The sequence below is a fragment of the Leucopleurus acutus genome, assembly GCF_964270905.1.
Source record: "Leucopleurus acutus genome assembly, chromosome: 16".
Lineage (NCBI taxonomy): Eukaryota > Metazoa > Chordata > Mammalia > Artiodactyla > Delphinidae > Leucopleurus > Leucopleurus acutus.
The window spans coordinates 40,364,193-40,376,050 of record NC_139158.1 but is presented as its reverse complement, the minus strand read 5'-3'; positions in this window follow the sequence as shown (position 1 = coordinate 40,376,050).

Here is an 11,858-nt window from a genome sequence, read left to right as displayed (position 1 = left end):
GTAAGAAGATCTCGAACAGGGTGCCAACTCCGTGCTATGCAGAGCATTTAGCCGAGACCTGGATAAGGACAGAAAACTCATCTGAAAATGACGCAAAGCTGGAGGAATAGCCGGGATGACACTGGGGCCCAAGAGGTCTGCACCGAACAGGAATACAATTAAGTTCTTCACTGGGGATCTTTCACTGGCCAGACAGTGATTACATGGGATACACGTGGGGTTTTAGTCGTCTGCAGGCCTGGTGTGAGCCAAAGAAGGGATGCAGCCACTGCAAGCAAGCAGCTTCCATCACGTGGGGCTGAGTCATCTCAGGGAGCTGATGGTGTGCCTGGGAGCGCCACCGGGAGGCCCTGTGCTGAGCGCCCGGCGTACTCTCTCCTTTAACCCTACAGCCATGCGCCAAGTGAACAGATGGGGGATGAAGCTCAGAGAACAGATCATGTGTAACTCCAAAACCAGAGAGGTGAGCTTTCTGATTTGTCAGATTTCTGCCCTTTTTCAGCCCCGCACTTTCGGAATTCTTAAAGTTGCAATTCATTGCTGATTTAGGTCTTTTAAAAAATAGAGTTAAAGCACCTCATCTCAGAAGACATGGACTAAATATCAAAGGTAGAGCCCCCCATTGATGGTATCAGAGATGAAGACGGAAAATCAGTTTTGAACGGAGTCGGTCTCCGGCCGCTGCCATTCGTGTTCTTGTTCTCTCCTGGGGTATAGAGGCTAGTGTGTTAAATTTTTAGAGGTTCTGGTAAACAGAACCTTAAATTCTCATTAGCAAAATATCTTCTAGTGATGGTATTTCAGATTTGTTAAACTCACTTTTGATAATATATTCCATACTTGTAGGGGGCCTTAAAATAACTTTTCTGTTTTTGACTCTTGTCCAAGGAGCGGTGGGTTAGAGGCTCCACCGTGGAGCTGGCATTGTACTGGGGTGTCTGTTGGAGGGGCTGCAGCTAACAGCTCCTCCGCAGCAGCGAGGTGGGCTTGGCCCACCTTCCAGAGGAGCTGAGACCCTCAGGATGAGGTGGGGCTGGCCAGGGGGAGGGGGAGAGCAGGGGAGGTCCAAACCACTGCCAGCAGGTGGGCAGCCTGGACTCGGGGAGGGGGCATGAGGGGCGGGGCACAGGCAGAAGAAGGCTGAGCGGAAACAGACCCCTCGGGGGCAGGTGAGCCGGCCACTACCACACGTTCAGGCCTCATCACTGTCCATCTTCTCCAGGACGATCTGTTCTAGTTCTTCAGCAGTTTCTCACACAATGTGGCCTTGAGAGTGACCTTGAGAGTGAGTGCAGCTCTGCCCACTGGGGAGACAAAGCCTCTGGGCAGCTGGTCTCAGCGGACCTGGGGTGGAGTCCCGGCTGCACTGCTGACCTCCGCGTGACCTCGGCATGGCTTCTCTGTTCTCTCTGCCAGTTGGCAACCACCTCCACTCGGGATGCCACCCGGCAGAGAAGATGCCTTCGCGAGGACCACCAAGGTGCGGTGATACTGTGGAGTGTCCGGCCCTGGAAGGCGCCTTCATTTGGTCTATGTTTTGTGTCGCCAGAAGAGCTTGGTCTCCTCTAAAATAAACCACGAAACGCAAGATTAAACAGCCCCTGCCAGCCAGTGTCGTCCGGCAGTGCTCTGTTTAAAGTCCCAGGCCTGAGGTCTGCCAAGACCTCTCAGGAAAGCCATACATGGTACGATTCTCTCCCATCCTCATTCAAGCGATGTTTTAATGGACAATAAACAGCGAGCTTTATAAATAAGCAGAAAGGAGGAGTTGGAGATGTTGGGAGGGACATGAAGACTGGGAGTTCTACACTCTGCAAGCAGAACTACACCCCAAATCTAATTTTAGCCATTTGTCCCACAGCAAGAGTTGGAAATGATCTTCAGAAGGAGAGTGAAGGGAGCTGGGGGAAGGGAGAAATTAAGGACCTCTTTGACGCAGCTGTGGATGTCATGGGGTTTCTTCCTGAGCTTTCATTTTTTCCTTCATAACCCTGCCTTGTGGTTAGATCTGACCCTCGCCAGCCGGTCTTTAGTGTGTACACGCTGCTTCTCTGTGGCTAGGAGTTGAAAGTGACCTTCAGGATGATGCAAAAGCCTCCTTCCATCCCATGCTACAAAAGTAGACATCTACCATCTTCCCTGCATACTGTGAGGGAGGGAAGATTTTTAGAATACAGTCAGCCCTCCATACCCACGGACGCGAACCTGCCGATACAGAGGGCCGAGTGTCCCACATCGTTTTACATAAAGGACTTGAGCACCTGCGAACTTCGGTGTGTGCAGGGGGTCGTGGAACTCCGATGAAAATAAATAAAAACTCCCGCCACACATAAGTAGGCTCAGAACTTCTGCTCCAATGCTCTCAACATCGTCACCCCCTGTTGAATTGTGTTGTTTCATTTATCAAGACAGCATCTGTGTTAATGACACTTACACCCATTGCTCCCAGCTTTGTTTCTAACCCAGCGTCTCCTCCACGTCCTTCAGACCTTCAGAGTTCTGGTTTTTTCCCCTTGTCTCCCTTTACCTTTTTCGGACGTTTCAGCAAGTTGACCACACGCTGCTACTCACACTCCGACATGTCTGAGTCTCTCTGAAGTGGGATTCGCGAGCCGGGGTGTGAGCGATGAGGGTCGTGTTTCACCACCGTCCACACGTCGAGCATGCGGGCTCTCCTCTCTGTGCGGTCCTCTCGCCCATCACCCCACGACAGGCTCCATCTGCTCACTGCGCATGAGCCGCTGGTGATCAAACACTGCGGCAGGAAAACGTCTGACAAATCTGTTCAGCAAGTCCACCACCCTACAGCTGAGTTTACAACACTGGAGATTCAAGTTAACTTTAGCGTGAATCTGAATTCACTCTGTAAAAGCCAACACAGACCACGGAAATGGGAGAGCTCCCCGGACCTGAGTGCCTGTGAGCTGGGGGAGCTGACCAGGCTCTGCATCCAGGACGGCATGATTTCACACCGAGAGGTTTATGCCATCGAGGATTCTACTGGACCATCTGCATCGGGTCAGAATAAGGCAATTTGGCAAACCCCTGTCCAGCTCTATGTTCCAAGTACTTGAATGTACACTGGAGATGTGATTAAAGCTTTTTTCCCCTCATATTTTCTAGCTATGTTCTTATCTGAAGCAGACAACTGGGTCAGAGTAGAGGGACTCAGACGTTATTACAATGTCACAGATCAAGTGTCAGCATTGCCACCCTGAACACGCCCCACCTCGTCTGGTCTCAGAAGCTAAGCAGGGTCGGGCCTGGTTAGTACTTACATGGGAGACTGCCTGGGAATAGCCGGTGCTGTAGGCTTTAAAAAAAGTTTCAGCATTACCAAAATGCCAAATAAGGACGTCTCTTCTATAGTTAGACAAGAAGTACTTCAAGAGAGGATAACTATATAAGCATTAGTATATTATAGATATGTTATATAAATGTATATTATGTATGGCAATAGATACATTATTATTGACATCCCATAAAGTCTAAAAATGATCACTATCGTTGTACCACTAGATCAAAACTAACTGAGAAACTCTTTGCTAGAACGTGGTTCTTTCTTCATGCTACTGTGGGGACTTGGATACACGGACAACCATGCAGCTCCTGGAAAAAGGGCAGCTGTGTGGTCCGACATGGCGAAGCCTCTCCCCCACGTCCCAAAGGCAGATAAATCAGATATTGAGCTGCACGCACGTGGTATCAGTCATCTGGCCTTTCTGAAACAGAATTCCCTTCCCACATACACTCCCCGTTCCTGCTGTCTTGTGTCCAAGGAAAAGGGCATCAGCTATACATCACCACAGACAGGCTCCCACCATAGAACCAGGGGCCTGTGTGCACCACTCAGGGAAGGCCTCTTGCATAAGAATTATTTGAAAAGAAGTACATACATACAGAGAAGGGTCAGACACATTGTATCTCTACAGACAAAATCCTTAAAAAGAAACATAGCAGGATTAGCAGGATTTGTTTAAGAATAAAGTAGTCTGTTGAGCTTTGGAGTTTATTTCTGTTTAGAAAAAACAGATAAAATTGACAAGATGCAAAGGTCTCACATAATACATTATCACTGATGACTATTCTCTTTACACCCTAACAGGAGCCCTGGCTTAGCCAGTGATGGGAAAAACACAGACAGCAGGAATGCATTTGGGACCCACCATGGACACGCGGAAATACACCACAGTGTGAAAGGGGGACTCGATGACAAGTGATGTTGGGCCAGCCTGTTCCGAGAGCAAGCTGAGACATCAGAGGGACCAACACAGCCATTCTGAGGGGGACGCTTGGGTGTATTCTTTGCCTGCCCTGTGCATGGGGCGCCTTCCCCACACTGGCAGCACCCCCTCCTCTACTAAATCACAGCAGCAACAGAAAATGGTAACACTACTTTGGTGGGTTCATTTTGTTTTGTTTTTGTTTTTGCAGGGCTATTCAGGTTCCCAGTTTCTTATTTCCATCTTCCTTTTTAGGATTCAGTTCCAAATCCTTAAAGTAGTAGGTGCCTAGCATCTTTCATGAATTTTTCAGGATCCAGTTCTGCCCAGTGATAATGCACTAAAAAGAACAAAGATAAGACACATTACTCAGAAGAGTCCCAAAATTTGCCTTCAATTCACATTAAAATACATGACCAAGCATAACAAAATAGCTGGAGATATCCTTTCAGTTCTTACAACGACAAGAGAATGACAGTGTTTCACTTTACTGTGAAAAATCTGCCGTGTTGTCACGTATAAATCCAAATACCTTCTCACCAAAGAGATGCCAATTTATTAGAACTTCACCCTTAGAGCTCAAAAAGCCACCAACCAAATATCTGGGAATTAAACAACACACTTCTAAATGGACTTTGCATCAAAAAGAAGTCACACGGCAAATTAGAAAATATTTTAAGGTGAGTGAAAATTGAAATACAACAATCAAAATTTGTGACATTCGCCTATAGCAGTGCTTAGAGGAAAATTCATAGCTTTAAGTGCGTACATTAGAAAATAAGAAAGCTTTTAAGTCAATAATCTGAGTTTCCACCTTAAGGAATTAAAAGAATAAAAGCAAAGTAAACCCAAAACAAGCAGGAGGAGGGGAATAACAAGAGCAGGAAGGAATGAAGTTTCAAACAGAAAAACAAAAGAGAAAATAAATGAAAAGGTCAATAAAATTGATACACTTCTTGTCAGACTTACCAAGAAAAAAGAGAAAAAACAAGTTAGGAATATCAGGAATCAAACAGACAACGTCAATACAGATTTTACACACATTAGAAGAATAAAAAGGGTATATCACAACTTTATGCCCACAAATTAGACATGGATAAGATGGACAAATCCCTTAAAAAAAATACAAAAGTCTCATTTCCACATCCTTTTAACAATGAGGGAGGCAGAGGGGTGGGGAGCCTAAAGAAAGCATAGGGACAGTGTACAAACTAAATGCTTGTTCTTGGAATATCTTTAATACTGCTCAAAGGAGGGCAGGTTCTTCGGTATAAAATGTCCAAACGTCCTGTGTTTCCTTTTGCAATTCTGAACCCACAACAAAAGCCAGCTGGTTGTGCCAAGATTTGTGTGGCAGGCGTTTGTCATCCAAGTTTAACTAAATCCCAAACTTCACACAGCAGTTTCTATTCCCTCAGACCTAAACTCTAACTGGATGAACTCCAGTAAACTCAAAAGATTATAGTCATTTGCACGCGGTGATGCCACATCTGTGAACATGCTTCCAGGTGTACTCAACACAGGTCACGTTCTCAAGAAAGGGTCACGTTATGAGCAGACGCCTCCATGGAATGACCAGCCTTCCATTCTTGAGCCCAGCTTGACACCAAGGCTCACAGGCCCACACAGGAAAGGCTGGTTGGAACTGCAGCTGGTCCATGTTCTTCAGGTCTATCTGGACCCACACAAGGGATCAAAATTTCCCCCAGGCCTACCCTCGTGCTCTGAACCCTGGCTGCCAAAGTACAACACTACTTCCTAGGAGATATCTAAAAAACCACAAGGGGAATACACAACCTAATTCCTGGAGACCTTAATACTCCCGTTTTAAAGTCAAGAAAAGCAACCCACTTGCTCCTATATTTTAATCAAGATGTTAACCCAAACTTAAGAACCTGGGGCCTTTTAATACCTCTTTCCTCACCTGCAATACTAGTAACCGCAATCCTGAAATGAGTTCCCACATTCCACCTTTGGGGAACTCTATCTTCTTGGCACAGATTAAAACCTTTGCTTTTGAACTTAAAATGAGCTTTGGGATCCTGCTTGAATACATTATTCTTTTACATTTGCACCAGTTAAATACTCTACACGTTTTAATGAACTGCGGTAGTAAACTTATGCTTCAAATGTTTGCCATGCAGATGGAGATGGTAAGGTTTACTACAAAAGAATGAACGATCGAGAAGATGTCCATGATAGTATGTTCTATGACAAAAGCAAGTACCTTTATGCAGACAGTATGTCTCTAACTTTGTAAAATTAGAGAGACATAGAATCACCTGCTTAGAGAAAATGTTATAAATGCATTAAGAAGTGTCTAATAGCCTGGCACCACCATTTCATGGCCTTATGAAAGAAGCTGCTGGGGTGGTTCTCTTTCACTGCATTCAACTGTTGGAGGCAGCAGGGAATAGACCAGGATCAGGAGCAAGGGATCCCTCAACAGCTTGTTTAAACACGGAGTCTCTCAAAGATGCTGACTCCCAGCTGATCTGTTTCTGGCTTCGGGCCATTCGAGCAACCAGAAGACGTGAGTGCTAGTCAGGATACGCACACACCACAGACTGGCTCTCCAAACCACAGTCAAAAGAACCCAACCCAAGTTTTATTTATTTATTTACTTCCAGTCATAGCTGGGAATCTAATATGAGCTCGTTTACACAAAAAAGGCAGGCTGTTCCATGGAAAAACATGAGTTGCTGGGAATTCGATGTTATCAATGAAGGACTCACACAGCCCTTGTAGCAAGTTAGGAACCCCAGTGAAGCCTCCACTGAACTGTCAGAGCAGACACTCCTCTGGTGCGTGAGTGCTGCATGCGGGTCCTAACTTGGCGGTGAGAACATGGGGACAGTGATGCCATTTTTAACTGCAAAAGGAAAGCTTGGTGTGAACTAATAAAGCAAGCAGGAAGAAACAAAAAACCAACTGACGTCGCCTGATTGTGGAAGGAACAAACTCTGACAGCAGTTAGTTTTTGTTTTTTGGATTAAATTCTACCCCATGTAGAATTTGTAACGTATATTTGTATATATTTAACCATGTCCGTCTTACCGAACTTACAGTGGTTCAGATGACAGTCTCAAACTTTACTTTGATCCCTCTAGGCTGGTGCCGCCCAAGCAAACTTTCTGCAGTGACTGACTGTCCTGTACCAGCTCTGTGCCACACAGCAGCCACCAGCCATATGTGGCTACTGGGCACTTGAAATGTGGCTACTGTGACTAAGGAAATTAAACTTTATTTGATTTTAATTAATTTACATTTAAATATCCACACACAGGTAGTGCCTACTTTATTAGCACACTCTAGGTTATCACCAAGCTTAGCTCCGCACTTGAGCAATAAACAGAATCAATTATTATGGCCAGATTCTTGCCAGTTTATTTCTCATAAATACGGCAACTGAGGAGCAAGCCTGGGCATGAAGTAAATCCAACCTCCCTGCCAGTAGAGTGACATAATATGCCTGCTCCGTACCAGCGAGCAGGCGAACAACATCCTGTGTAACAAAGGCCAGAACAACACTTTCGGTTTGGGAACAGTAATCTCCTCCCAGTAAGACGAGGGAAAACAGGGCAAAAAATAACGTTGGAAGAAATACTGCTTAAAATTCCCCAAATGTATTGAAAGACATACATTTATAGATTCCAGAAGCTCAGAAAACCCAAAGCAATCATCAGAATGAGACTTAGATGTTTAACACAGACGCTGGAATTATCAGACAAGGAAAAATAACTATGATTAATATGTTAAGGGCTCTACTGGGAAAAGTAGACAACGTGCGAGAACAGATGGGTTATGTAAGTGGAGACATGGAAGCTCCAGAAAGAATCAAAAGGAAATGCAGAGTGCTTTCGACAGGCTCATCAGCCAAGGGAGGAATCAGTGGGCCTGAAGACAGGTCCCTACAAACTTCCCAAACCGAACTGCAAAGAGAGGAAGGAACGGAAAAAAACAGACCATCCAAGAACTGTGGGGCAGTTGCAAAAGGGGTAACATACACACACCAGAAGGAGAAGGCAGAGAGAACAGAGGAGTAACAAAGGCCAAGAACGGCCCAAACTTAATGACAGGAGACACTGAATCACAGATCCATGAAGCAGAGAACACCAACCAGCAACCACACCTAGGCAAATCCTGTGCAAACTGCAAAAAAGCAAAGAGAAAATCTTGAAAGAAGCTGAAGGCGGAGTGGGAGGAGGGGGCACATGGCTGCGGATTACAGAGGACATCTCAGAAGAAACTATGCCAGCAAGGGGAGAGTGGAATAAAATATTTAAAGTGTTCAACCAAAGAAACCACCAAACCAGAATTCTATACCAGCAAAACTATACCTCAAAAGTGAAGGAGAAACAAAGACTCTCTTTGATCTGCAAGAAATGCTCAAAGTTCTTCAGGCAGAAGGAACACAATACAGCTCTGAAACTTGGACTGACATAACGAAAGGGACAGCATCAGAGATGAAATTAAGGTAAAATAAGATCTGTTCTTTTTCTTATTCTTAGTTCATCTAAAAAACTACTTATGAAATGATAACAGTAACAATGCATTGGGTTGTGGAACACATGAAAGTGGCGTGAGTGACACAGGTCATGAGGAACATAAGGGAGGGACTGGGAGATGCTGCCATGAGGCACCTGCACAGGTGAGGAGGCCAGGCTGTTTGCAGGTGGGCTCAGATTTGTTAAAAGTGTATACCACAAACTCTGTTATATCCTATAAATGACATAATTGTGAATAACTCATTAACCTCACAATGGAAGGTATCATTTCTCTTTGATTGATATTGTCACATAAGATAGATTATTGTTTTCCACTAATTGCATATGCTATCCAGGCATTATTGGGCATCCTAGAATTCTGTAAAATTTTCCCATTATCCTCACATTATTCTTCAAATATTCCAGATCTTAGTAAATATAAACATCATGGATTTTAAAAAGCTTAGGCCCGGGCTTCCCTGGTGGTGCAGTGGTTGAGAGTCCGCCTGCCGATGCAGGGGACACGGGTTCGTGCCCTGGTCCAGGAAGATCCCACATGCCGTGGAGCGGCTGGGCCTGTGAGCCATGGCCGCTGAGCCTGCGCATCCGGAGCCTGTGCTCCGCAACAGGAGAGGCCACAACAGTGAGAGGCCTGCGTACAGCAAAAAAAAAAAAAAAAAAAAAGCATAGGCCCATATAACAGTGAATTTGGATTAAATAATATTTTGTCAATGTGTTCTTTGAAAATCTTATTGTATGTTCCTTCAATATCATGAAGTAACACCGTAAGTGTTTTGGGGATTTTAGTATTAGCTTATGCCTATGAAAGAAGAAAACAAAATGTATGCTGCAAACTCTAGGGCAGCCGCTGAGAAAAGGTTGTTTAAAGTTAAAAAAAATAAAAACACTACCTCAGAGGCATAGTGTATTTTTATACCATGAAATGCACAGGGACTTGAAAAGTGGTATGAATGTTGACACAGGGAAGCAAAGTGAAGCTCTGGGAATAAAAGATCCCACCTTCTACAGGGAAAAAAACGGTGAAAAGTGATGGAATAGCCTTTTACAGAGCGTGCGTGCGCACACACACGCACACACACGCACACACACACACACACACACACACACACACACACACACACCTGCTCTAGCTCATCAGGAAGAAACGTGCTTGGCCAGGACAAGTCTTACTATACAGACAAAGGTCAAGTTGGAAAAGCAAACAGACGGCAGCTTCCAAAACTTTTTCCTTGCTTGGTTTCGAGGGCTGACATCTGAGGACAGAAACACGGGGTGCTGGCTCGAAGTGCGCCCCTCTCATGCACACACTCATGACGGCAGTTAAGTCAATACTCAAACGAGTGGATACTGCAGCCTGTGATCACAGGCAGAAACCACACTCTTTTCATGAGAAGTAGCCCTCGTTCCTTTAGCTGTGGGACACAAAGGGGGGAAAACTGAGCTGCAGCCTCACAGGAAACCATGAATCCTCCCAGCAAGAGGAGGAGCCCGAAGGAATGAGACAGAGGACAAAAGAGAAGTTAATTTTAGCAGTTTCACGTCCATTTGGTAAAATAAGAAATGTCTGCAATGTGACAGAGAGATGGCGGCACCCTGGGGAGGTCCTCCGAACCAAGTAGGTTTGAGCTCATTTTCAAAGGAACATACACCCAAGATCATGCAGGTTCTCATTCCATTTTCTCTCGCCTCTTTTTTCTCCCTCATGCCTCGGAAACTCAAAGCTGCTCCCCTTCGAGCCTGTGAGGCTCCCCAGGGCTCTTTCCGTTTTTAAAGAAAAGTAAATGAAACCTGCAGCAAATGAAAACTGCAGCTCCCCTCACTGGGGGCGGGGGGGCTGCTGTTTTTCAGTGGAACAGGGCCAATGCCAAGGTTACCTTCTGTCACCATGTAACTGAGCTCTTACAGACATTTGAATACTGGGTGGTGGTTTTGGGGGTCGACTGGGATGACAAAGTCCAGCAGAAGGGGCAACAAAAGTCCACGGGCAGCAAACCCCCCAATATATCCATGGAGTACCAGCTATCGCTTAGCCTAACCCCTTTAAGGTCTGCAAATCCGGGAGCGTGCCTAAAACCCGGGTGCTCTGCTGGGCATGGTGGCTCGTACCCGCCTGCATCTCCCCACTTCGCTGAAGGGATGAGCTTCACTCACTAAGTTCACAGAAGAAAAACCAAAGAAGCAGAAATTACATAACTTACTCGCTGTCACACAGAAATTGGTAGGATGCAAATAAGCACCTGACGAGGTTCTGAATCACTGCTGGACCCACTTTATTAATTAGCACAATTAGAAAACTAACCCAAAGAGCAGCCCTGTGCACTGTCTTTATGTGGCACGTTTCACCCCCAGATTTCGGATTTCTGGATGGACCATAAATCAGAAGCACTGCCGGTATTTCTGACAACAAAACTGACTATGTCAACGATGAGCAAATCCTCATCATCTTGGAGGGGAAGTTTTATGTAACATAAATGCCACATAAAAGGTTACCGTGTGGGGCTTCCCTGGTGGCGCAGTGGTTGGGAGTCTGCCTGCCGGTGCAGGGGACGTGGGTTCGTGCCCCCGTTTGGGGGGATCCCACATGCCGCAGAGCGGCTGGGCAGCGTGGGCCATGGCCGCTGAGCCTGCGCTCTGCGGCGGGGGAGGCTGTAGCGGTGGGAGGCCCGCGTACCGCAAAAAAAAAAAAAAAAAAAAGGTTACTGTGTGTTCATGAATATTTAACATTATTTATACACCAAATTCCACATTCAGAAGACTCTCCCTAACTTATAACAACTGTTTCAGTTCACAAATAAAAACCAACGGCTTGAGGCCGCAGCGTCAAGATCCAGAACAAGGTGGGGCTTGTGAACAAGGTGGGGCGACAAATGAGGCCGAGTGTGAAAGGCTCCCCTGTGACTCCGCTTCTTGCTCACCTGAGTGTGTGACACGCGTGAGCCCAGACCCGCGAGCACGGTTTTTACCTCCCCGGAGTTACACTTGGACAGAACATGGTGACTGGGGAAAGTCAACAGGGCCTTACAGGACTGACAATCCCACACGGCCCCCCATAAAACTACGATTCAGCAACCCCTCCTTTCCAAGATCTCCACCCCACCCGTCTGCTCTACTAACGTCTGCCGGCCGG